The sequence below is a fragment of the Geotrypetes seraphini genome, chromosome 5 (assembly GCF_902459505.1).
Source record: "Geotrypetes seraphini chromosome 5, aGeoSer1.1, whole genome shotgun sequence".
Lineage (NCBI taxonomy): Eukaryota > Metazoa > Chordata > Amphibia > Gymnophiona > Dermophiidae > Geotrypetes > Geotrypetes seraphini.
The window spans coordinates 117,055,010-117,079,991 of NC_047088.1; the positions used below are offsets into that span (position 1 = coordinate 117,055,010).

The 24,982-nt window shown below is 46.1% G+C and overlaps 1 protein-coding gene across 15 annotated transcripts in view; it reads left to right on the plus strand.

Moving 5' to 3' along the window:
- Positions 1-24,982, plus strand: part of PCNT (pericentrin) — an 820,497-nt gene that overhangs the window by 510,092 nt on the left and 285,423 nt on the right. The gene's annotated exons all lie outside the window — the stretch shown is intronic.

Sequence of the window (24,982 nt, forward strand, 5' to 3'; positions counted from 1 at the left end):
CTCTAAGTGCATCAAATGTTTACATTTTTTGTGCCTTTCTGTTCTTTTTACCCTTCTTTTTGTTGTACTTTTCTGTTTGATTTCTTTTATCTTTCATCTGGTATAAAAATTATTATTTTTCTACCGAGTTTTTGTTTCTGGCCTTTGGACACTTTTGCCGCGTATTTTCAGGATGGGAGCTTCAAGTATTTTCAGCTTGTCATCTACTCGGCTTGCCCAAACTATTGAGTCCTTTGACCTAGTGAAAGGTCACTTGGACACACAAAGTCAGAGGCGTGAAGAAAGTACAAGAGAGGTTTATTACAGCATACCGGACTCTAGTGCAGTTAACAGCCTGCCTACTAGAGTGTTAGAATCAGGAAATGCATGAGCTTTTATGCCCTTTTTGCAAACTAATATATGCAAAAACTACAATTTTCATTTGTTACTTCTATAACTTTTCTACAATTATTATTGGTCCTAAGCCAGCACTTATGATAGGTTCAGGGATACAACTTATAGTCCTATAGGAAACTAGCTCATTTCTCTTCTTATCTAAATCTTACAGGTCTAAATGTTACATGTACAGAAGGGCAGGGTACATCATGGCTCAAACTCTTATCTATTTAGCTTACAATGTGGTAAGGGAGGGACATACATTTTAGGCAGATGAGGTCAATAGATTATACACTATTTTCAGCTATGTAGGCCAGAGCAATATTTTAAACAACAGTTAACCATTTCATGACCCTACACTAGCATCAGCAGGTTTTCCTTCCACGTCAAAGGTTCCTTGTGCCTTCAAGTGGTGCACTCGGTGCAAAAGAACTATTTTAGGTACAGACCTGCATAATTGATGTGTCCCGCGCTTAGGTCCTGAACACAAGGACATTTCCTGCCCAAAAGTTGCAGTATGAAAAACTTTCTGGGTCAACTTATCTACATCGAGGATGGCTGGAGACTCTTGACACTCAACATCCAGCAACTCCAGCATCGATACTGGCACCAACGCCACATTGTCTTCGTTGGCATTACCTGCTTCAGGGGAAGCTCATAAGAAAGCTAAGAAGCATAACTCTTTTCCTCCTTGAAGCATGCTTTGGCATCATCTCATGCATCGTCACCATCAATGCATTCCAAGCATCGGGGCACCAATGCTAAATCTCTTTCTCTTTAGATGGTGCCTCCTCTGAGACATGCCTCGACATCAAATTCCCCAATGCCTTGACACCCAATGCAACTACCACCTGATGTACCTTTGTCAACATTGGTAACAGTGCCATCTCTGCAGGAACAGCTTCTCATATTGCTGCAGAAAGAACTAGCTGGGCTACTGCAGACAGAGCTCTCACACTCCCAGCTTCAGCTCAGTCCAAAAACGCCCAAGAGCTCCATCAAGCTCGGACACCATGACATTGAGGCCTGCATCATCATTGAAGGATCACAGTTTATCATCGTGCCTTTCTTGGCGTTCCTCTCAACATTAATCACGACACTCATCACGTTGATCTCAGCTCTCCTACAAGGCCTGACATCGAGGACAATGACTCTGACTTGTCTATGCTTTCCTTTGTTGATTAGAGCTATCATTTGAGGAAAGACTAAAAAGGGTAGGGCTCTTCAGCTTGGAAAAGAGAAAGCTGAGGGGAGATATGATTAAAGTCTACAAAATTCTGAATGACGAAGAACAGGTACAAGTGGATCGATTTTTCACTCCGTCAAAAATTACAAAGACTAAGGGACACTCAACACATGGAAATCAGCAATAATCTACCCAAAAATCAAAGATTACAAATCCTCAACTTTAAATTGTTCAAATTACCGCCCAATATCAAATCTACCATTTTTGACAAAACTCACTGAAAAAATAATATTTCAACAGTTATACGATTTTACTGAACAAATAAACATTCTTCATCCAAATCAAACAGGATTCAGGAAAAATCACTCCACAGAACATTCTATGATAGGTCTCACTACTTCCATTCATAATTATCTAGATCAAAGAAAACTGTACATCTCATATCTCTTGTCAATCATATTCTTCTCCTTAATAGACATACTTCCATTGGTCTTACTGACACAGCTTACAACTGATTTGCCTCCTTCTTCTCAAATAGAACCTCTAGAGGACAATCTTCATCAGAAAATCTCAAACAAAAGTTTGCCCCTCTTCTTTTCAACATTTTTACTTCTCCTCTCCTTACTATTGCACAATCACTTGGATTCACTGTATACTCTTATGCTGATGACTTCCAACTACTTTACCCAATCAATTTAACCAATCAACAAGAAATTCATTACATCAATTTCAAACTAGAAACAATCAACCAATGGCTACTCAATAACATATTATTCCTAAATCCATTAAAATCAATGGGGATGATCTTCTCCCCAAATAATAACATTGAAGATTTGCCTGTCTCTCCAATCCTCCTTAAATCTACTCCACTAAAATTTACAAATGTGTAAAAATTCTAGAGGTTATACTCGATAACAAACTGACTCTCCACTCACAAATTGGTTCTGTCGTCAAAAAATTCTTCTTTAAATTAAGAATGATTAGATTAATTTCAAATCTATTAGAGCCATCGTCTCTTAATATTCTCCCACACTCATTAGTCATTTCACAACTGGATTACTGTAACTCCTTATACAATGGACTCCCTCAGAAATAATACCGCAGACTACAAATTATTCAAAACACTGCCATTAAATTAATACACAAAGGAAAAAAGTTTGATCATGTAACAACCATGGTCTCCGGGAATTCTGTACATCTTTCCTCCCTGGCCCATGATCGTCTGGGTGCTTCGGAGGATTGCAGCTCATCCCGGCCAAATCATTCTGGTGGCCGCCAATTGTCCTCGAAGGCCATGGGATGCGGATCTGATGTGACTGCGTGTGGGGCGCAGTCTGCACCTGAGCATCTATCCAGACCTTCTCTGTCAGGGTCCGATGGCCATGGAAGATCTGTGTTGCTTTGCACTTACTGCATGGCTCTTGAGTGCTCTGCCCTGGAACATAAAGGATATTCGGATCCGATGATTAATACACTTCTCAGATCTAAGAAGTCATCCACGGTGTCAGCCTATGCTAAGGCGTGGAGGTCTTTCCAGCATTGGTGTACCCAAGACCTGGTGACGCTTATTCTCGCTTTTCTTCAGGCTGGTTTGGATAAAGGCCTTACTGTGGCCTCTCTGCAGGTTCATAAGAACATAAGAATTTGCCTCCGCTGAGTCAGACCAGTGGTCCATCCCGCCCAGCGGTCCGCTCCTGCGGCGGCCCTCCAGGCACATCACCTGTGCAATGGTCCCTGACTATTCCTATAACCTACCTCAAATCCTATCTGTACCCCTCAATCTCCTTATCATCTAGAAACCTATCCAAACCTGCTTTGAAGCCCTGTAACGTGCTCTGGCCTATCACGGCCTCCGGAAGCGTGTTCCATGTGTCCACCACCCTCTGGCTGAAAAAGAACTTCCTAGCGTTTGTTCTAAACCTGCCCACTTTTAATTTCTCCGAGTGCCCCCTTGTGCTTGTGGTTCCCCACAGTGTGAAGAATCTGTCCCTGTCTATCTTTTCTATGCCCTTCAGGATTTTGAAGGTTTCTATCATGTCTCCTCTAAGTCTCCGCTTTTCCAGGGAGAATACCCCCAGCTTTTTCAACCTGTCAGCATATGAGAAGTTTTCCATACCCCTTATCAGTTTAGTCGCTCTTCTCTGGACTCCCTCAAGTACTGCCATGTCCTTCTTGAGGTACGGCGACCAGTACTGGACACAGTACTCCAGATGCGGGCGCACCATTGCACGATACAGTGGCAAGATGACTTCCTTCGTCCTGGCCGTGCACCCTTCTTAATGATACCCAACATTTGATTTGCTTTCCTTGAGGCCGTCGCGCATTGTGCCGACGCCTTCAATGTTGTGTCCACTATCACCCCCAGATCTCTTTCAAGGTTACTTACCCCTAGCAGTGATCCCCCCATTTTGTAGCTGAACATCGGGTTCTTTTTCCCTACATGCATGACCTTGCATTTCTCTATGTTAAAGCTCATTTGCCACTTTTTTGCCCACTTTTCCAGTATCGTTAGGTCCCTTTGCAGGTCCTCGCAGTCTTCCGCGGTCCTAACCCTGCTGCAGAGTTTGGTGTCATCCGCAAATTTTATAACCTCACATTTCGTTACCGCCTCCAGGTCGTTAATAAATATATTGAACAGGTGTTGTCCCAGCACCGACCCCTGCAGGACCCCGCTCGTGACCCATAGCCAGTCTGAGTAGTGGCCCTTTACTCCAACCCTCTGTTTCCTGCCTGCCAGCCAGTTTTTGATCCATCGGTGTACATCCCCTTGCACCTCGTGGTTCCACAGCTTCTTAAGCAGCCGTTCGTGGGGTACTTTGTTAAAGGCTTTTTGGAAGTCAAGGTAAATGATGTCTATGGATTCCCCTTTATCCATCTGACTGTTTATTCCCTCAAAGAAGTACAGTAAGTTTGTGAGGCACGACCTTCCCTTACAGAAGCCGTGCTGGCTCGCCTTCAGCTGTCCATTGTTTTCTATGTGTTCACAGATGCTATCCTTAATCAGTGCTTCCATCATCTTTCCCGGAACCGAGGTCAAGCTCACCAGCCTGTAGTTTCCTGGGTCAGACCTTGAACCCTTTTAAAAGATGGGCGTGACATTTGCCATTTTCCAGTCCTCCGGTATCTCCCCAGTTCTCAAGGATAGGTTACATATTTGGCGAAGTGGTTCCGCTATTTCGTTCCTTAGCTCTTTGAGTACCCTTGGGTGGATGCCGTCCGGACCCGGTGATTTGTCGTTCTTTAGTCTGTCTATCTGTCGGAGGACATCCTCTTATCTTACCTCTAGTTGTACCAGCTTTTCATCCTGATCCCCATTTATGATCTCCTCGGGTTCTGGAATATTGGATGTGTTCTCTCGTGAGAAGAACTTATTTAACCTGTCAGCTATCTCTTTTTCCTCCTTTACCACTCCCTTCTTGTCTCCATCATCCAATGGTCCCACTTCTTCCCTGGCCGGTTGCTTCCCCTTTATGTACCTGAAGAACAATTTGAAATTTGTTGCTTCCCCCGCCAGTCTCTCCTCATGTTTTCTTTTTGCTTTCCTAACCACTCGGTGACATTCTCTTTGGTGTCTTTTGTGTTCCTTCTGGTTGTCCTTTGTTTGGTCCTTTTTCCATTTTCTGAAAAATGCTTTCTTGTCACTTATCGCCTTTTTCACTACATTTGTTATCCACACTGGGTTTTTTGTTCGATTCTTTTTGCACCCTTTCCTGAACCTGGGTACGTACAGGTTCTGTGCCTCTTGCACCGTGCCTTTGAGTAGGGACCAGGCTTTTTCTACGGTCTCCATCTTCCCTGAATTGTCGCTGAGTTTCTTTCCCACCATTTTCCTCATTGCATCGTAATTCCCTTTTCTGAAATTGAGTGCTGTCGTTGTGGTTCTTATCATCTTTGATGACCCACTTTCTAGCTTGCATTGGATCATGTTGTGATCGCTGTTTCCTAGTGGCGCTAGTACCGCCACCTCTTTTGCGGGTCCCCCTAGCCCGTTGAGGATGAGATCAAGAGTGGCATCTCCCCGTATTGGTTCCGTAATCAGCTGTTCCATGAAACAGTCCCTTATAGCCTCCAGGAATTTGGTCTCCCTCGTGCAGTTTGAGTGTCCAATACTCCAGTCTATCCCAGGGTAGTTGAAGTGTCCCATCACCACCACACTTCCGCTTTTGCATACCTTCCTCAATTCAGCCTCCAGGTCCTGGTCGATTGTTTCCGGTTGTCCAGGTGGGTGATAGTACAGCCCCAATTTGATGTCTGCTCCAGTTCCCCCTTGTAGCTTAACCCACAGTGATTCCAAGCCGTCCGCCCTTGCTGTTGTTTCCATCCTAGTTGAAGGAATGGAGTCCTTTATATATATCGCTATTCCTCCACCCTTCTTGAGTGTCCTGTCTCTCCTATAGAGTTTGTACCCTGGTATGACCACATCCCATTTGTTGTCATCAGTCCACCATGTTTCCATGACTCCAATTATGTCCAGGTCCTTTTTACTGGCTATGACTTCCAGCTCTCCCATTTTGGCTCTTAGGCTCCTAGCATTAGGCAATTCAAGTCCCGGTTGTTTGCCTTCCTCTCTGGTTCTCGTGGTTTGGCGCTCCTGCCGACCCCCTCATGGGTTGCCAGCCCCCGAGCCTTGTTACATTCATCCTCATCCTGCGGTGTGTCTGTGTCGTCCTCAGCCTGCTTCCCCATGTTTGGATGCCCCTCTGACTCCTGTTGTTCTATCTTAATCCTGCTTGCTAGGTTCATTCATGCTTTGGGCCCCTGCATTGCATCCTTGGGTCCTTTTCCCAAAAGTTCCCACTCAGTCCCGAGCCCTCTTTTACAATTCCCTGGTTCAGTATCCTTGTTTGATACTTTGGTCTGATGTGTCGAGGTCAGATCGACTATCGGCTTTCCCCTTCTCCTCAGTTTAAAGCCAAATCTATGCCGCTCTGGACGTTGCGTGCCAGCATCCTCGTCCCAGCCGTGCTCAGGTGCAGTCCGTCCCTCCTGTAGAGCTTGTTCTTCCCCCAAAAAGTTGTCCAGTTCCGTACAAAGTGGAAACCCTCCTCTTCGCACCATCTCCTCAGCCAACCGTTTATTGCTTGCAGCTCGGTCTGCCTCCTTGCATCCGCCCTCGGTACTGGCAGGATCTCTGAGAAGTCTATCTTCCTTGTCCTCAGCTTCAGTTTCCTCCCCAGGATCTTGAACTGCTCAATTAGTGTAGTCCTGTTGTAGTTCCTCCTGCTGACGTCGTTGGTTCCAACGTGGATTATTACTGCTGTCTCCTCCGTCTCAGCTCCTTCCAGGATTCTCTCAATTCTGTCGATGACGTCCTTCGTTCTTGCCCCTGGGAGGCATGTCACTAGTCGGTTCTCTCTCCCTCCTGCTATGTGACTGTCCACTTCTCTCAGGATTGAGTCTCCCACTAAGATTGCAGATTTCCCCTTCCTCAGGTGTCTCTCTCAGGTCTGTATCAGTGACGCGGTCCGCTAATCCTTCCTCCGGGTTCTGTTGGGTCTCCACCTCCTCTGCCTGTCCAGATCCTCTGCAAGGTACTACTCCCATGGCGTCTGGTGGATTCTGTCCTCCAACTGTTGGTTCCCTTCTGATTTGCTGGTTGTCCTGTGCCTCCACCATCCTGCAGGCCTCCTCGATGAATTTCTCGAGCACTCTAACTTGCTCCGTGATGTGGCTCTCTCTGGTGGTATCCTCAGTTGTCCAGCATGATTCCTCTATGGAGCGGAGTCCCTCCAGCTCCTGGACCCTGACCTGCAGTCTCCCGACCTCCTTGCTCAGGCTATCCAGTTCCTGGCATCGACTGAATATATACGCCTGCCTCCCGAAGGGGAGGTAGTCATACATAAGACACTTGGTGCAGTACACTGGGTAGCTCCGCTGGGTTCCTGCAGCCTCCATTTCTTTTACCTATGGTCCCTCGGTGAGTAGAAGTGGTGCCCGGCGTGCAGCTAGGTTTTGGGGCTCTCAGCTTCCTGGCTCCTTCGCAAAGGTGCTCTTTTCTAGGTGAATCTGCTGGGTGGCCTGGTCTCCTGGCTACTTCTCAAGGCTCCTTCGCAAAGGCGTTCTCGCTAAGGCGAGCGCCTTTGTCACTCGCCTTTGCCGCGCGCCGAATGGCGGCGCGCCGTTGGCACTCCCCCTAAGGGGGAGTCCAGTCGCGCTGCTGGTGACTCTTTGGGGATGTGCGGAGCTCCCTCTCGCCTACCCCACACTGCCTACCTGTTCTTTCTTTCTCCTCTGCTTCGCTTGTCCCCTTTCTCTGCTCTCTCTGCCTCTGCCTTCTCTCCGCTCTCCTCCGGTGCCCTCTGCCTCCCTCACTGGCCTGGGCTTCTGCCGCGGTCTCCCTGTTAAGGGGGAGTCCGGTCGTGCTGCTGGTGACGCGTTGGGGGTGGGCAGAGCTCCCTCTCGCCTACCCCACGCTGCCTGCCTGCTTCTTTCTTTCTCCTCTGCTTCGCTTGTCCCCTTTCTCTGCTCTCTCTGCCTCTGCCTTCTTCTCTCCGCTCTCCTGCTCTCCTCCGGTGCCCTCTGCCTGTTTTAGATCCCGGGACAGTAATTCTCTTTGGCATCGCATCCTAATGTTGCTTGTTTCTTGAAGGGTGCGGTTTGGGTCTGGCTGCCCGTTAAGGATCCTTTCCTAGCTTGGGACATTAACTTGGTGCTTTTGGGCCTTTGAGCCTCTTTGGGATGCTTCTTTCTTGGATTTGACACTCAAGACTGTTTTTCTTGTTGACATCAGCTCTGTCTGTAGGGTTACCGAACTGCAAGTGTTGTCTTGTACAGGCTCTTTTCTCTGTATTTTGTAAATGGATTTTTTTTTTATGGACAGTTCCTTCCTATTTACCGAAGGTTGTCTCAACTTTCCATGTCAATCAAGAAGTGTGTTTTGCTTTTCAGCCGACAGGTTCCAGAACTCAGGATCGCCTGCTGAAGAAATTGGACATGCGCAGGGTGCTCTTGCGTTATTTGGAGGTCACTAACGAGTTTTGGTTCTCTGACCATCTGTTTTTTCTGACTCATTCGATTAAGCGGGGTGCTCCCGCTTCTAAGGCCACGATAACCAGATGGCCATTTTATCCACTTATATTCTGACAGGGAAAATGTCTCCTGTTTCCGTCAGGGCGCATTCTACCAGGAGTGTGATTTCATCTTGGACCGAAGCTAGGGCTGTTCATCCTGAAGAGATTTGTAGGGCAGCAATGTAGTCTTCACTTCACACATTTGCCAAGTTCTACAGACAGGCAGGACCCGGTCTTCGGGTCCTCTTTCTTGAGGAGTAGCGCAGCAAGTCCACCCTAGCTCTTTTGCGGGGACTGCTTTTGTATGTCCCTGTTGTCTTGAATGTCTCACCTATTGCACTGGAAAAAGAGATTATGTACTTACCCTGGTAAGCTCTTTTCCAGTAGGTAGATGAGATATTCTAGACTCTCGCCCTGTCCTTCCTGCGCCTTCTTTTAGCTTTCTGTCTCTTATGCTTCTTCAAACCCACTCAGCCCTTCGGGGTTATGAAGAATTTGTATATATATTCACCTTGTTAGGAAGTGATTTCTGAGCTCCTTTGAAGTCTATGTTGGCGGTTAAGGGTGTTTTGTTGTTTATGAGCAGAACATTTGTTTAGCCTGTTGTATTAGTTGCCTCTGCTTCACATGCGAGGGTGCCATTCTATGTTTGGGTACTGACTGCTAAAGAGCACTATACTGAGCTGTGAAGTACAATGGAGGTAGAATGAAAAATCCGAAGTGGATTCTTTCTGAAGTCCATGCGAGTATGGGGAAATAACCCTGTTATCTAGAATGTCTCACCTATCTACTGGAAAAGAGCTTACCAGGAAGTATATAATCTCTCTATCCCTCACAGTCTACCTCAGCTGTTTTTAACAAAACAGCACCTGTTTGGGCTCCCATAATACTAGAACACAAATTTTCTACTTGTTATAGAAATAATCTCACTACTATGGCCTTGTCTTCCCTGAGTACCCCTTTTATTCCTCAGTCATCTAGAAATCCAACTGATTATTTTCCCGACTTCTAGCTTTTAATATACCTAAATAAGTTTTTACTATATGTTTTTGCATCCAACACAATCTTTTCAAGGTCTCTTTGCTTTCTCAAGCTCTCTCTTGGGCCCAAGTAAAGAAAATACAGTCTAACAACCAAGTGGGTAGATTACTTAACTGATGGTGGTCCCCAATCTATTAGGGTTAAAAGAAATAAAAATATAGGTGGACTGGCTGTGTGCTTTAATCCAGTGTTCTTCAACCTTTTTACACCTATGGACCTGCGGAAATAAAAATAATTATTTTGTGGACCGGCACTGGTCCGCGGACTGGCAGTTGAAGAACACTGGGCTAAGCCGTAGGCCAGATTCGCCCACATCTGCCCAATCTCCGCCCCAGATCCCGTCCCCATAATAGTACTAATTGTAACACTATTTTTTCCATTCATTTTTTCATATATACACACAATATAATCTTATTAACAACACATAATGGTTAAGCAAAAAATTAAACTAGACAAAGCAGACTGTATGCTTTTCAACATTCATTCCTACCAGAACACAGATAACCCCTATGCAAATACGGGACCAAAAACTAAAAGTATTAATATATACAAACAAGCCCTAAGATGCAAGACTCTGCATGTAGTACAACCCCAGAGAAAAAGAAACAAATGCATTTCTTCCTGAAAAGTGCAAAATACAGACACAATTCAATCACTAAATACAAAAATAAAATCATTCCCCCTATCTTTGCTGTTTCCCTCCCTCCTTCTGACTTGCTCCCCCCTGGCCGTTTTATGCCGCCCCTGGTATTATCTTCGGGCCGGCTCCTTCTTCCTCACGGCCGCAGTGCTCCAGCTGCAACTTTTGCAAGTGCAATGCAGTCTCTTTCTGAAATTTCAGCTCTTCCAAGTGCTTCAGGAGCCTGTCCCTGTTCTCCTCCAGGCCCCTGATGTAGCCAGCTGCAAAGATTTGTACCTCCAGTGCTACGGTCTTCACATGCTCCCCAGCTGCTTTACTGACATTCCCACATGGGGCTGAGTGCATTTTAGGAGCTCCCTCATATAGTCCCCAAGTGTGTGGCTGATGCTGCTGGCGAAATTGTAGGCATTCTCGCAGGCAGCAGCTCCTCACCTGTCCCGCGCTTCATCTGGAAGCTTTCCCTCTAACATTGCGATGTCAGAGAGAAGGTTTCCGGTTCAGGTGCAGGACACCTGTAGGAGCCGCTGCCCACAGCTTTGTGTACTGCAGCAGTGAAGAAGAGGGAACCAACTGAAGATGACTGCCGCATTGATCACACCACAGACCTGCGGTAGACGATTGGGCCTGAAATTTCTGAAGACTGGCACCAGTCCACGGACCGGCGGTTGAAGAACACTGCTTGAATCCACTAGATATTCAAGGCTCCCTTGCAGTTTAAAGTGTGTAGTGCATCTTTGCCAGTATGGGCATGTGGTCTGGGAAAGAATATTGTCAGGACAATTGATGATTAAGATGGAATTCTGGGTTTAGGGTATATACACAGAACTGCTTTGTTGTGATGAAATCCTGCATAAAGTACTAGAGTCTGAACCTCATTTACTCTGTGGGATGAAGTGACTGCCACCAAGATGAATACTATACAGGTCAAAAACTTCAGATATCAATAATCAAGTGGTTCAACTGGAATATTCATCATGAGGGAGAAAATGACATTGAGATCCCATTTTACTGTTGGAGGTCTGAAGGGGAGCAAACCTCCCAAAAATAAAACAACTGGAATCTGTATAAAGATAAGCCTGCTTTCCACATGATGATGATGATGAGAGCCAGTTGTGCTGAGGTGAACCCTGAGTTGTCTTGAGACCACAAGTATAGAATGTGCTCAAGCAATTTTTGTGTAGAGCAGTAAAGGATTCTAAGGTCTGACCTTCACTCCAAACCACGTCTTAGTGAAATATTTCTTAGAAGCAAAAAGAACTTTGAATACACCCTTGTGCAGGTAGAGCAAATCAACAACTATCTTCTCTAAATCTAGTCATGAGGGCCAGGGATTAGAGGCTGGCACAGAGAAGCATCTCTTATTCTAAGTGATAAGGGTCAGAAAGCAGTCCAATTTCCACAAGTCTTCACAAGCTAATTCCAGAAGTAGAGGGAACCATATCTGTCTCAATCAATAGAGGGTGATGAGGATCATAGACCCTCTGTCCTATTTGAATTTTAGTGCATGCTACATTCCCTGTTTCATCTGTCCCCTGACCCTCACTCTCTTGATTCTTCCTTTATTTATTTATTCAGTTTTCTATACCGTTCTCCCAGGGGAGCTCAGAACGGTTTACATTAATTTATTCAGGTACTCAAGCATTTTTCCCTGTTTGACCCGGCGGGCTTACAATCTACCTAATGTACATACTAGTGTCCTTTCTGATTTTAATATGCCATCACTCTCTGAAAGCACTACCTTGGCCTTCACAATAAAACTAATCACAGCATTCCATGACCTAATTCCATCAGTTATTCTCAAACGTCATGCTATGGTATCTGGCAGTTTATTGTTAAGGTATCGTCCCTTCCACCTGAAAACAGGCTATGCTTCCAAAACTGAATGTACTAATTTTTCTCAAGTATCAAATTTGCCTTTCCATGTTGAGAAATAAGTCTTCACTTTATTAGCAGACTTTCTTGAAAAAATAAATACACTTCATCCTAATCAGATGAGCTTTAGACACCGTCATTCAACTGAAATGTCCTTAATTGGTTTTACTACCAATGATCTTCTTTACCACCTTGACCACCATAAATCGGTGATTCTAATCTCACTTGAGCTCATGTAAGAACATAATGGGATGTGGCGCTGCCGGGGTACAAGCTCTACAGGAGGGACAGGACCCAAAAGAAGGGGGGAGGCATAGCACTTTATATAAAGGACTCTATCTACTCGGTCAGGATGGATATGGCAAAGAAGGCAGAGGGGCTGGAATCGCTATGGGTCAAATTGCCGGGAAACAGGGGTACAGGCATAAAACTGGGGCTGTATTATCGCCCACCTGGTACGCCGGAAGGAGTCGGACACGACTTGGAAGCTGAACTGAGACAAGAATGCAGGACTGGATGTGTAACAGTGATGGGGGACTTCAACTACCCGGGGATTGACTGGAGTATGGGTCACTCCAACTGCACTAGGGAAACAGGATTTGTAGAAGCTGTGAGGGACTGCTTCATGGAGCAACTAGTCAGGGAACCGACGCGAGGGAGTGCTACTCTTGACCTCATCCTAAACGGATTAGGGGGGCCTGCAAGAGGGGTAGAAGTGGGAGGACCACTAGGCAACAGTGACCACAACACGATCAGATTCACATTGGAAAGGGGGACACCCACGGTAAGGAGGACCGCAACAACTGCGCTCAACTTCAGGAAAGGGAACTATGTTGCTATGAGGGAAATGGTGGGGAGGAAGCTCAGAAACATCCTTAGGATGGAGACTGTAGGAAGCGCCTGGACCCTATTCAGGGACACCCTGCAGGAAGCACAAAGAATGTACGTCCCCAGTTTCAGGAAAGGCGGCAAGAAAAAGCGGTCAAAGGACCCGATTTGGATCTCAGCAGAAGTAAAGAGGGCAATAAATGACAAAAAAGTATCCTTCCGGAGATGGAAAAAGGACCCAACGGAGGAAAATCACCAGGCGCACAGGAAATGCCAAAAGGAATGCCACCGAGAAGTTAGAAAAGCAAAAGGGAAATACGAAGAGGGGCTGGCCAGGGAGGTGAAAAACTTCAAGGCATTCTTCAGTTACGTAAAGGGGAAGCGACCAGCGAGAGAGGAGGTGGGGCCGTTGGACGATGGAGAAAGGAAGGGAGTGATTAAGGAGGATAAAGAGGTAGCTGAGAGGTTGAACACGTTCTTCTCATCGGTTTTCACGAGAGAAGACACATCTAATATACCGAACTCAGAGGAGCTCATGAGTGGGGAACAGGCTGAAAAATTGGAACACATAGAGGTAAGTAAGGAGGATGTCCTCAAACAGATAGGTTAAAATGCGGCAAATCACCGGGCCCAGACGGGATCCACCCAAGGGTTCTAAAGGAACTAAGACAAGAAATAGCGGGCACAATCCAGCATGTTTGCAACCTATCCTTGAAAACTGGAGAGGTACCAGAGGACTGGAAATTGGCGAATGTCACACCTATCTTCAAGAAGGGATCGAGGGGTGACCCCGGGAACTACAGACCGGTGAGCCTGACTTCAATTATAGGGAAGATGGTGGAAGCTATGATCAAGGACAGTATTTGCGAGCACATCGAGGGAAATGGCCTACTGAGAACAAGCCAGCATGGATTCTGTAAGGGAAGGTCATGCTTAACGAACCTTCTGTACTTTTTTGAGGGAATAAGCAGTCGGGTGGACAATGGGGAACCTATAGACATCATTTACCTCGATTTTCAAAAGGCTTTCGACAAGGTGCCACATGAAAGGCTGCTTAGGAAGCTGTGGAACCACGGGGTGGGAGGGGATGTGCACAGATGGATCGAGCACTGGTTGTCGGGTAGACTGCAGAGGGTCGGAGTAAAGGGACAATACTCTGACTGGCGGGGAGTCACGAGCGGTGTGCCACAGGGATCGGTGCTGGGGCCATTACTCTTCAACATATTTATCAATGACCTGGAAAAGGAGGCAAAGTGCGAGGTTATAAAATTTGCAGACGATACCAAACTGTGCGGCAGAGTTAGGTCCAGGGAGGAGTGTGAGGACCTACAAAGGGACCTGGACAAACTGGAAGACTGGGCAAACAAATGGCAAATGCGCTTTAACGTGGAAAAATGCAAGGTCATGCATATAGAGAAAAAGAACCCGTTGTTCAACTACAAATTGGGGGGGGCATTGTTGGGAGACAGCAGTCTTGAGAGAGACTTGGGTGTGCTGGTGGATGCATCACTGAAGCCATCTGCACAGTGCGCAGCAGCCTCGAAAAAAGCCAACAGGATGCTGGGCATCATAAAGAGGGGCATAACAACCAGGACGCGGGAAGTCATCATGCCATTGTATCGAGCGATGGTGCGTCCACATCTGGAATACTGCGTTCAATATTGGTCGCCGTACCTCAAGAAGGACATGGCGGTACTTGAGAGAGTCCAAAGGAGAGCAACGAAACTGGTAAGAGGACTGGAACACTGCCCATACGCTGAGAGGTTGGATAGGCTGGGACTCTTCTCTCTGGAAAAAAGGAGGCTCAGGGGAGATATGATAGAGACCTTCAAGATCATGAGGGGCATAGAGAGGGTGGATAGGGACAGATTCTTCAGGCTGAAGGGGACAACAGGTACGAGGGGGCATTCGGAGAAACTGAAGGGAGATAGGTTCAAAACAAATGCAAGGAAGTTTTTTTTCACACAAAGGGTCATGGACACTTGGAAGTGATCAGGCAGAGTACGGTACAGGGATTCAAACAGGGATTGGACGGATTTCTGAGGGATAAAGGGATCGTGGGATACTGAGAGAGGTGCTGGGATGTAACACAAGTATAGAAAGCTAACCAGGTAATAAGTATAGAAACCAAATCAGGTCGTGCATGTGTAAGACCGGAGGGTTAGGACTCCGATGGGAAGATAGGACTTCAAATGAGAAACCAAGGTGGCAAGGGAGCCCCTTCTGGTGATTCAGACAGGTCGTGACCTGTTTGGGCCGCCGCAGGAGCGGACTGCTGGGCAGGATGGACCTATGGTCTGACCCGGCGGAGGCACTGCTTATGTTCTTATGTTCTTAAGAATTGCCGCTGCTGGGTCAGAGCTGTGGTCCATCATGCCCAGCAGTCCGCTCACGCGGCGGCCCATAGGACAAAGACCAGTGCCCTAACTGAGACTAGCCTTACCTGCGTACATTCTGGTTCAGTAGGAACTTGTCTAACTTTGTCTTGAATCTCTGGAGGATGTTTCCCCATATAACAGCCTCCAGAAGAGCGTTCCAGTTTTCTACCACTCTCTGGGTGAAGAACTTCTTTATGTTTGCATGGAATCTATCCCCTTTTAACTTTACAGTGTGCTCCCTCATTCTCTCTACCTTGGAGAGGGTAAGCAATCTGTCTTTATCTACTAAGCCTATTCCCTTCATTATCTTGAATGTTTCGATCATGTCCTCTCTGTCTCTTTTCAAGGGAGAAGAGGCCCAGTTTCTCTAATCTCTCACTGTACGGCAACTCCTCCAGCCCCTTAACTATTTTAGTCGCTCTTCTTTGGACCCTTTCGAGTAGCACTATGTCCTCCTTCATGTACGGCGACCAGTGCTGGATGCAGTATTCCAGTACAGTGACATGATGACCTTTTCCGATCTGTTCATGATCCCCTTCTTAATCATTCCTAGCATTCTGTTCGCCCTTTTTGCCACCACCATGCATTGTGCAGACGGCTTCATTGACTTGTCAAACAGTACTCCCAAGTCTCTTTCCTGGGGGGGTCTCTCCGAGTACTGCATCCTGTATTTGTGTATAAGATTTATGTTACCGACATGCATCACCTTACACTTATCCACATTAAAACTCATTTGCCATGTCTATGCCCATTTCTCGAGCGAGTTTATGTCACGTTGCAGGTCTTCGCAATCCTTCTGTGTCTTCACTACTCTGAATAACTTCGTATCATCTGTAAATTTAATCACCTTGCTCGTCGTACCAATTTCCAGGTCATTTATAAATATGTTGAAGAGCATGGGTCCAAGCACCGAACCCTGCAGCACTCCACTCGTGATGCTTTTCCAGTCGAGTATTGTCCATTTACCCCTACTCTCTATGTCCTATCCTCCAACCAGTTTTTAATCCACGTGAGTATTTCACCCTCGATACCATGGCTCTCAATTTTTTGAAGTAGTCATTCATGTGGGATTTTGTCAAATGCCTTCTGTGGGACTTTGTCAAATGACTGTCAAATGCCTTCTGTAGTACTTTGTCAAATGCCTTCTGAAAATCCAATGTCGACTGGGTCACCCTCGTCTATCTGCCTGTTTACTCCCTCGAAGAACATAAGAATTGCCACTGCTGAGTCAGACCAGTGGTCCATCATGCCCAGCAGTCCGTTCACGCGGCGGCCCTCTGGTCTAAGACCAGCACCGTAACTGAGACTAGCCCTACCAGCACACGTTCTTGTTCAGCAGAAACTTGTCTAACTTTGTCTTGAATCCTTGGAGGGTGTTCTCCCTATAACAGCCTCTGGAAGAGTGTTCCAGCTTTCTACCACTCTCTGGGTGAAGAAGAACTTCCTTATATTTGTACGGAATCTATCCCCTTTCAACTTTAGAGAGTGCCCTCTTGTTCTCTCTAACTTGGAGAGGGTGAACAACCTGTCCTTATCTACTAAGTCTATCCCCTTCAGTATCTTGAATGTTTCAATCATTCAATCCTCTGTTCGAGGGAGAAGAGGCCCAGTTTCTCTAATCTTTCCCTGTACGGCAGCTCCTCCAGCCCCTTAACCATCTTAGTCGCTCTTCTCTGGTCCCTTTCGAGTAGTAGCGTGTCCTTCTTCATGTACGGTGACCAGTGCTGGATGCAGTACTCCAGGTGAGGGCGTACCATGGCCTGGTACAGCGGCATGATAACCTTCTCTGATCTGTTCATGATCCCTTTCTTTATCATTCTTAGCATTCTGTTTGCCCTTTTTGCTGCCGCCACACATTGTGTGGACGGCTTCATCGACTTGTCAATCAGAACTCCCAAGTCCCTTTCCTGGGAAGTCTCTCCAAGTACCGCCCCGGACATCCTGTATTTGTGCATGAGATTTTTGTTACCGACATGCATCACTTTACACTTATCAATGTTGAACCTCATCTGCCATGTCGATGCCCATTCCTCGAGCTTGATTATGTCACGTTGCAGATCTTCGCAATCCCCCTGTGTCTTTACTACTCTGAATAACTTCGTATCATCCGCAAATTTAATCACCTCGCTCGTCGTACCTATGTCCAGATCATTTATAAAGATGTTAAAGAGCACGGGTCCAAGCACCGAGCCCTGCGGCACCCCACTGGTGACGCTCTTCCAGTCCGAGTATTGTCCATTTACCCCCACTCTCTGTTTCCTATGCTCCAGCCAGTTTTTAATCCACTTGAGTATTTTACCCTCAATTCCATGGCTTGCAATTTTCCGAAGTAGTCGTTCATGCAGAACCTTGTCGAACACCTTCTGAAAATCCAGATATACAATGTCGACCGGATCGCCCTTGTCTATCTGTCTGTTTACTCCCTCAAAGAAGTGCAGCAAGTTCGTCAAACACGATCTGCCTTTGCTAAAACCGTGTTGACTGGTCCTCATCAGCCCGTGTCCGTCAAGGTGATCAATGATGCTGTCCTTTATCAGTGACTCTACCATCTTTCCCGGTACCAAGGTCAGACTCACCGGTCTGTAGTTCCCCGGATCTCCCCTCGAACCTTTCATGAAGATCGGTGTAACATTCGCCACCTTCCAGTCTTCTGGAATCTTTCCCGATTTGATCGACAGATTGGCTATTAGTTGAAGCAATTCAGCTATGGTCCCTTTCAGTTCCTTGATGACCCTCGGATGGATGCCATCCAGTCCCGGGGATTTATCACTCTTAAGCCTATCAATCTGCCTACATACCTCCTCTAGCTTGACCGTCAATCCTGTCAGCTTTCCGTCTTCATTTCCAGCATATAGCCTGATGGGTTCCAGTATGTTGTGTACATCTTTGGTTAATACAGATGCAAAAAATGTGTTCAGTTTGTCAGCGATTGCTTTGTCCTCCTTTAGCGCTCCCTTTATTCCATGGTCATCCAACGGTCCCACCACTTCCTTTGCGAGTCGTTTCCCCTTAATATATCGAAAGAACGGCTTGAAGTTCTTCACCTCCTTGGCTATATTTTCCTCGAAGTCTCTTTTGGCCCCTTTTACCGCCTTATGTGCTTGTTCCAGTTTTCATCTGTTTTTGACCTTTTCCATTCCTTAAATGAAGTTTTCTTGTCTCTGTGGCTCACTGTAGAGGTGAAGGCTTGTACTCATCAGATCATGTCCATCTAGGTGATCAATGATGTGGTCCTTTATCAGCGCCTCTACCATCTTTCCCGGTACTGAGGTCAGACTCACCTGTCTGTAGCTTCCCGGATCTCCCCTCTAACCTTTCTTGAAGATCGGCGTAACATTCGCCACTTTCCAGTCTTCCGGAATCCTTCCTGATTTGATCGACAGATTGGCTATAGTTGAAGCAGTTCAGCTATAGCCCCTTTCAGTTCCTTGATTACTCTTGGATGGATGCCATCAGATTGGTATAACAGGCACTGTCCTCACCTGGTTCACCTCCTACTTCCACAATTGACAGTATATTGACAGTTTTCAATCCTGGTCAATATGTTTTCAATATGTTTTCATGGCACCATTACTAACTGGCACAATCCTTAGGTTTCACGGCATTTGTCTATGCCAACATACAACTTCTTCAACTGCCAACAAACAACTTCTTCACTAATGCCCTAGAGATTCACAGCATCAATCAAAACCCAATCAAGATAATGTCATGGCTACATGGCAGTCATTTACTTCTGAACCCTAAGAAATCTAAGGCCCTTCTTTTTTCAGTTGAGGATCCTAAAGAATTAGCCACTTCTCCTTCTTCTCTCTAATACAGCTGTCCCACTAGCCACCATGATAGACTTGTGTTCTCTTCTCCCTGCTTCCCCGATGCAAGGCCAGGCGCATAGAAGCGCCGGGCCCGCAGCCTTCCCCCCCCCATGTCAATTCTGATGTCAGAGAAGAAGTTCCGGGCCAGCCAATTGCTGCCTGGCTAGCCCAGAACTTCTTCTCTGATGTCAGAATTGACAGTTGGGGGGAGAGAAGGCTTGTGGGCCCGGCGCTTGTACTCACCTGGCCTGGTGTCGGGGAAGCAGGGAGAAATCGGCGGTGGTGGATTGGGGGGAAGGGAGAAAGAAAGACAGACAGAAAGAAAGTGGGGGCAGAGAGAGAGAAAGACAGACAGAAAGAAAGAAAGGGGGCAGGAAGAGAGAGAGAAAGACAGAAAGAAAGAAAGGGGGTCAGGGAGAGAGAGAAAGAAAGGGGTAGGGGTAGGGAGAGAAAAAGAAACAAAGAAAGAAAGGGGGGCATGGAGAGAGAGACAGAAAGGGGAGCGGGGAGAGAGAGACAGAAAGGGGAGCGGGTAGGGAGAGAAAAAGAAACAAACAAAGAAATAAAGGGGCAGGGAGAGAGAGAAAGAAAGGGGAGGGGGCAGAGAGAGAGGAAGAAAAAGTTGGACTCATGGAGGGACAGAGAAAGATGTTGGTTAGGGAATGGAATGAGGTCTGGAGGAGAGGAAGCATGCAGGAGGCAGAAAGAAAGAAATTTTGGATTTACAGTCAGAAGAAGGAAGTGCAACCAGAGACTCATGAAATCACCAGACAGCAAAGGTAGGAAAAATTATTTTATTTTAAATTTAGTTATCAAAATGTGTCCGAATTTATATCTGCTGTCTATATTTTACACTATGCCCTCCTTTTACTAAACCGCGATAGCGGTTTTTAGCGCAGGGAGCCTATGAGCGTCGGGAGTAGCGCGGGGCATTCAGCGCAGTTTCCTGTGCTAAAAACTGCTATCGCGGTTTAGTAAAAGGGGAAGGGATATATTTGTCTATTTTTGTATAGCTATTACTGAGGTGACATTGCATATTTTAAAGTCATCTATCTGCCTTGGCCTCTTTGAAAATAACCTCTGAATATAAATGATAATTAACATTTTCTCTGCGTACAGTGTGCTTTGTGTTTTGTTTTTGTTTGTTTTTTTTAATTTTATTGTTGGTAAATCATTTTGACTTGGTCATTTTAAAAGTAGCTTGCAAGCCAAAAAAGTGTGGGCACCCCTGCTTTAGAGCATTCCATACTATTCAGTATTCCAGATTAATATGCAACGAGGTCTAAGGTTGGATCCTTCCCTGCCTCATGCTCCTGAGTAAATCTCCTTTGCCAGTTTTGTAGGAAGATGATTGAGGTTATCCCGTTCAGTGTTCTCCCTAGCGCGTTTTAGCCGGGCGCTCCTCCCGGCTATTTTTGGTGCGCGCCCGGCTGTCAACTTGGAAGGTCGCAAATCCTGCTGCCGCTGCTCAACATTTTTTTTTTCTAAAAACCTCACGGGCTTGGAGATTCCCCGGGCTGACTTGGCACAACCTGAAGAGCCACCGGAAGTACACAAATCAATCCTCGATGCGGGGCCCGTATCCAAGAGGTTACAACCAGAGACTGACTCACCCCGTGATCTTGAACATCTGAACATCGGGATCAGAAACCAAAACATCTCCAACTCCCCATTAGGTCTTTCAATCACTTGCTCAGCTGAATCCAGTATACAGGCAGACTCAAGAGCCAATCCTCACTTCATGGGGCGGGGCTTATGATAGTCTATCACGGAGGGGTGCGGGTTAGGAGCAAGAACAGCTCACTCTCCTGGTCTGCATGGGAGGGCAGGAGAGAAAAAAAGTGAGAAGAGAGAAGATGGGTGACTAAAGCTATAGGGATCGAGGTCCGTGAAACTTACTCTGTGTCATACCCAGGCCAACTGCCTCAAAATGGAGAATCTGCTTCCACTAAAGGGGTCATGTGTCAAGAAGGAAATGAGGAAAATAGTTGAGAAACTTCTTACCAGGTACGTACAGAACAGGATCCAGTTGTAGATGGTGGACATTTTAGAAATGGTGATTTCCACCTAAACGCAGATTCTTACCATGTTGGTGTCTTATCAAATAATGTGGCCAGTGAGTCAAAAGACCCTGCTAGCCCTTCCTGAAATCAAATTCAATTAGAGATGGTGAGGGTAGAGTTTGTGGTATTGTGAAATTAAACTTCAGAAAGTGAAGGGGTGAATTGGAAAATTATGTATTCAAGGAAGAAAAATCTCTTGAAATGTCTGCGGATAGTATTGGTCTTACTGCAACAGAGCTGAAAAAAAGGACATTCCCAAGTCAACCAAAAAAGAAACTACAGGAGCATTTCAAAGGCGCGCCAACAATCACGCACTGGTCATTTGCGCTCCAGCGCACACTAAGACCCAACAATTTTTTTTATTTTTGAGGGTTACAAAGTAACCCTGTTTTTGAGGGAGGGGATTCCCTTCATAACCTTTCCCTTTGTAACCCTCAAAAATAAAAAATTGTCGGGTCTCAGTGCAGTGCTCGCCATTGTCCTGCGGTCACCGGCATTTCTGAGGAAGAAGATCCAGACCCAAAGCGCAAGGTTAAGTTTTCTACAGCTCCTATCAAGGTAAGGTGAATTGGGTTTTATACTTTTTTGTCATTTAAAGATAGGATTATGCTTTCTAATCTTATTTAAGTAATATTACAATTAGCAACAAAAGCTGATACAACTATTCGTACTTATACTTAGATGCAAGTCAGGGGGCAGGCACTTTTGTTGAGAGAAATTATCTGTCATCTTATTGTCAACAACATTATTGTTATTAAATGAGTTTCTTTAATAGTTTGCTGACTCTAGTTGCCGATTTGGCCTGTATTGATATTCAGTTTTATAATTGTTTAATCTTTCTAGAGCTCATACCCTTTTTTGCTCACCTAGTTTGTGTTAAATCTTTATCCTGCTGCTTCTGTTAAAAATCATGATCTGGAAGTTTAGGGTGTTTTTTTTTTCTCATTAAGGTTAGTTGCCTATAACCTTTTTTCTGTTATATCTGACCTATCAAATAAGTCTTCTATTTTCTTGAATACTAGAACTTTCTTTTGTGATTTAGAAAATAAGTACAGGAAAAACACATGGTTTTTAGGATTAGTAAATTAGAAAGCAGTAATGTCCACAAAATGAAAGTGCCAAGGAGGGGGGTCTAACTCCACCCCCATGAGTTGAGAGTTGATCATGATCAGTGAACTTGGATACTAGAAAAAAAAAAAAGATTTTGTACTCTTTCTAGTTCTGACTCTCACCTTGTCTGTTGCAATGTTCTGCAGCTCCTGTACCTCAGCACCACGTTTTAGGTGCATGGGCAACCTAGCTTCTGGGGTTTTTCAACTTACTTGTCACTATCAGCATAAAATGGACATACCCTTGAGAGGGAGCATGACCTCTTACAGATCTACAGTGGAACCTTGGTTTACGAGCATAATTTGTTTCAGAAGCATGCTCGTAAACCAAATTGCTCGTATATCAAAGTGAGTTTCCCCATAGAAAGTAAGGAAAACTCGCTTGATTCGTTCCCACCCTCCGAGGCCAGCAGCACTGCTCTATCCCCCTGAGAACCGGCATTGCTCCCCCCGCGTGATCCAGAATCCCCCTTGCCATGATCCGGCATCCCTCACGCGATTCGACACCCCCCCCCCCGCCACAATTCGGCACCTCTCATGCCGCGATCCGGCACCCCCACCCACCCGAACACTTCGCTAACCCTCCATCTGCAACCCGGCACCAAAGCACAGGACATGCCCGTGTTTTGCAAGACGACAGGACATGCGAGTGTTTGCAAAACGAGCAAAACATTCGCAAAATTGGTGTCTCGCAAACCGAGCATTCCTCGATGTACGAGCGCCTCCCCCCGCGATCTGGCACAGGAGATCCGAGAATCTCGGAGAGAGCGGGAACTCGAAGGCCTTGAGTATGCGCAGATGCTCAAGGCCCAGCAAAAAGGACTGCAGATCTTCGGGCACCGGCATGTCCTGTGCTTTGATGCCGGTACCGGGTGCCAGATGGAGGGTAAGCGAAGTGTTCGGGTGGGTGGGGGGTGCCGGATCGCAGGGGGAGGCGCTCGTACATCGAAGAAAGCTCGGTTTGCGAGGCACCAATTTTGCGAATGTTTTGCTCGTCTTGCAAAACACTCGCAAATCGGTGCACTCGTAAACCAAGGTACCACTGTATTTGATTGTGGAATTCAGCACCTAGCCAGTGCTTGCATTGTATTGGGTCATAAAGCTTATATAAAAGTTTGAGTTGTCCTTTCATTTTTAAGTGAACCTTTTGAGTTTGGAGTTAATCACAACAAAGAGTTCATTTTATCGTGTTTCTTCTGGGATTTATATTTCATCTCTGCTCAATTAACTGATTACAGTAATTCATTTTCTTTTCATTTTAATTTGCTGAATGGAACCTAGGAATTAAGGTTTGGTGATCCAGAAGCTGAAACTATTATATAGTAGTGCTGCCTGATTCAGGGAAAATTTTTTTCGATTTGGCCTATTGAATTGATTTTTTGATTCAATTCACTGTTCCTGCTTAATCAGGTGTTTTCCTTTTTTGTCATGGCCTGGTGGTTTTATTTTTGTAGCCTCTTCACCCCCCACCCCACCACCAACCCCCTTTGCCTTCTCCAACTCCACACTGGTGCTGTGGTGTAAACAAAACAAAAAAGACATTTCCTCTCTCTGATAGGTCCTAGCTCACGCTCACTAACTGCCTCTTTCTTACCCTTCTCTTTTTTACTTTTCAGCTACCTATCAAATTTCCATCTTCTTGATGAAGTTATAAAGAAATACTTTTAAAACCACTAGGAGGAAATTTTTTTCACTCAGAGAATAGTTAAGTTCTGGAACGCATTGCAAGAGGATGTGGTAAGAGCGGTTAATGTAGCTGGTTTTAAGAAATGTTTGGACAAGTTCCTGGAGGAAAAGTCCATAGTCTATTATTGAGAAAGACATGGTGGAAACCACTGCTTGCCCTGGATTGGTAGCATGGAATATTGCTACTTCTTGGGTTTTGGCCAAGTACTAGTGACCTGGATTGGCCACTGTGAAAACGGGCTACTGGGCTTGATGAACCAATGGTCTGACCCAGTAAGGCTATTCTTATGTTCTTATGACTCCCGCTTCAGCCTGATGTTTTTTTAAGTGCCAGCAAGCGAATTGAAACCATGCTCTGAAACCAAAGTTACGGCATGAGGGGGGAGAAGGGAAACCGGCACACACGGTGTTACCATTACAGCTCCGGAACATGAGTTCAATTCACTATAGGTTAAGGCGGTAAATAGGGCAGAGAGGAAGTCGAAAGGAGGGAGAGAAGCTTGCTGCTCTTGCTTGCTTTGGGTATTCCTTGCTGCTGAGTCCTGCCTTCGTGGAAATAGAAAGTAGGTGGAACCCGGCAGCGAGAAAGGTCTGAAGCAAGCAAGAGCAGCGAGTTGTGAATGCTGCGCTGCCGATGGTTGTGTGAGACAGGGAAGGGGGGGGGGAGAAAAATGCTGTTGCTGCACCCAGTTGCGTGGGAGAGACAGGGAAGGAGGGAGGAGGGAAGACCAGGGAAGGGAGAGGAAAGATAGATGCCAAGACGATGGGAGGGAGGCATGGAAAGGAGATATCAAACCATGGAGGGGGGGGGAGAAAGAGATACCAGGGCATGGGGGGGGAAGTAGATAGATGTCAGACCAGGGGAAAGGAAGGAAGGAGGGAGGGAGGGAGAGAAAGGAAGGAGAGGATATGCCAGATAATGGAGGGGGAGATGGAAAGAAAAGAGAGAGATGCCAGGGCATGGGGGAAGGGAAGAGAAACT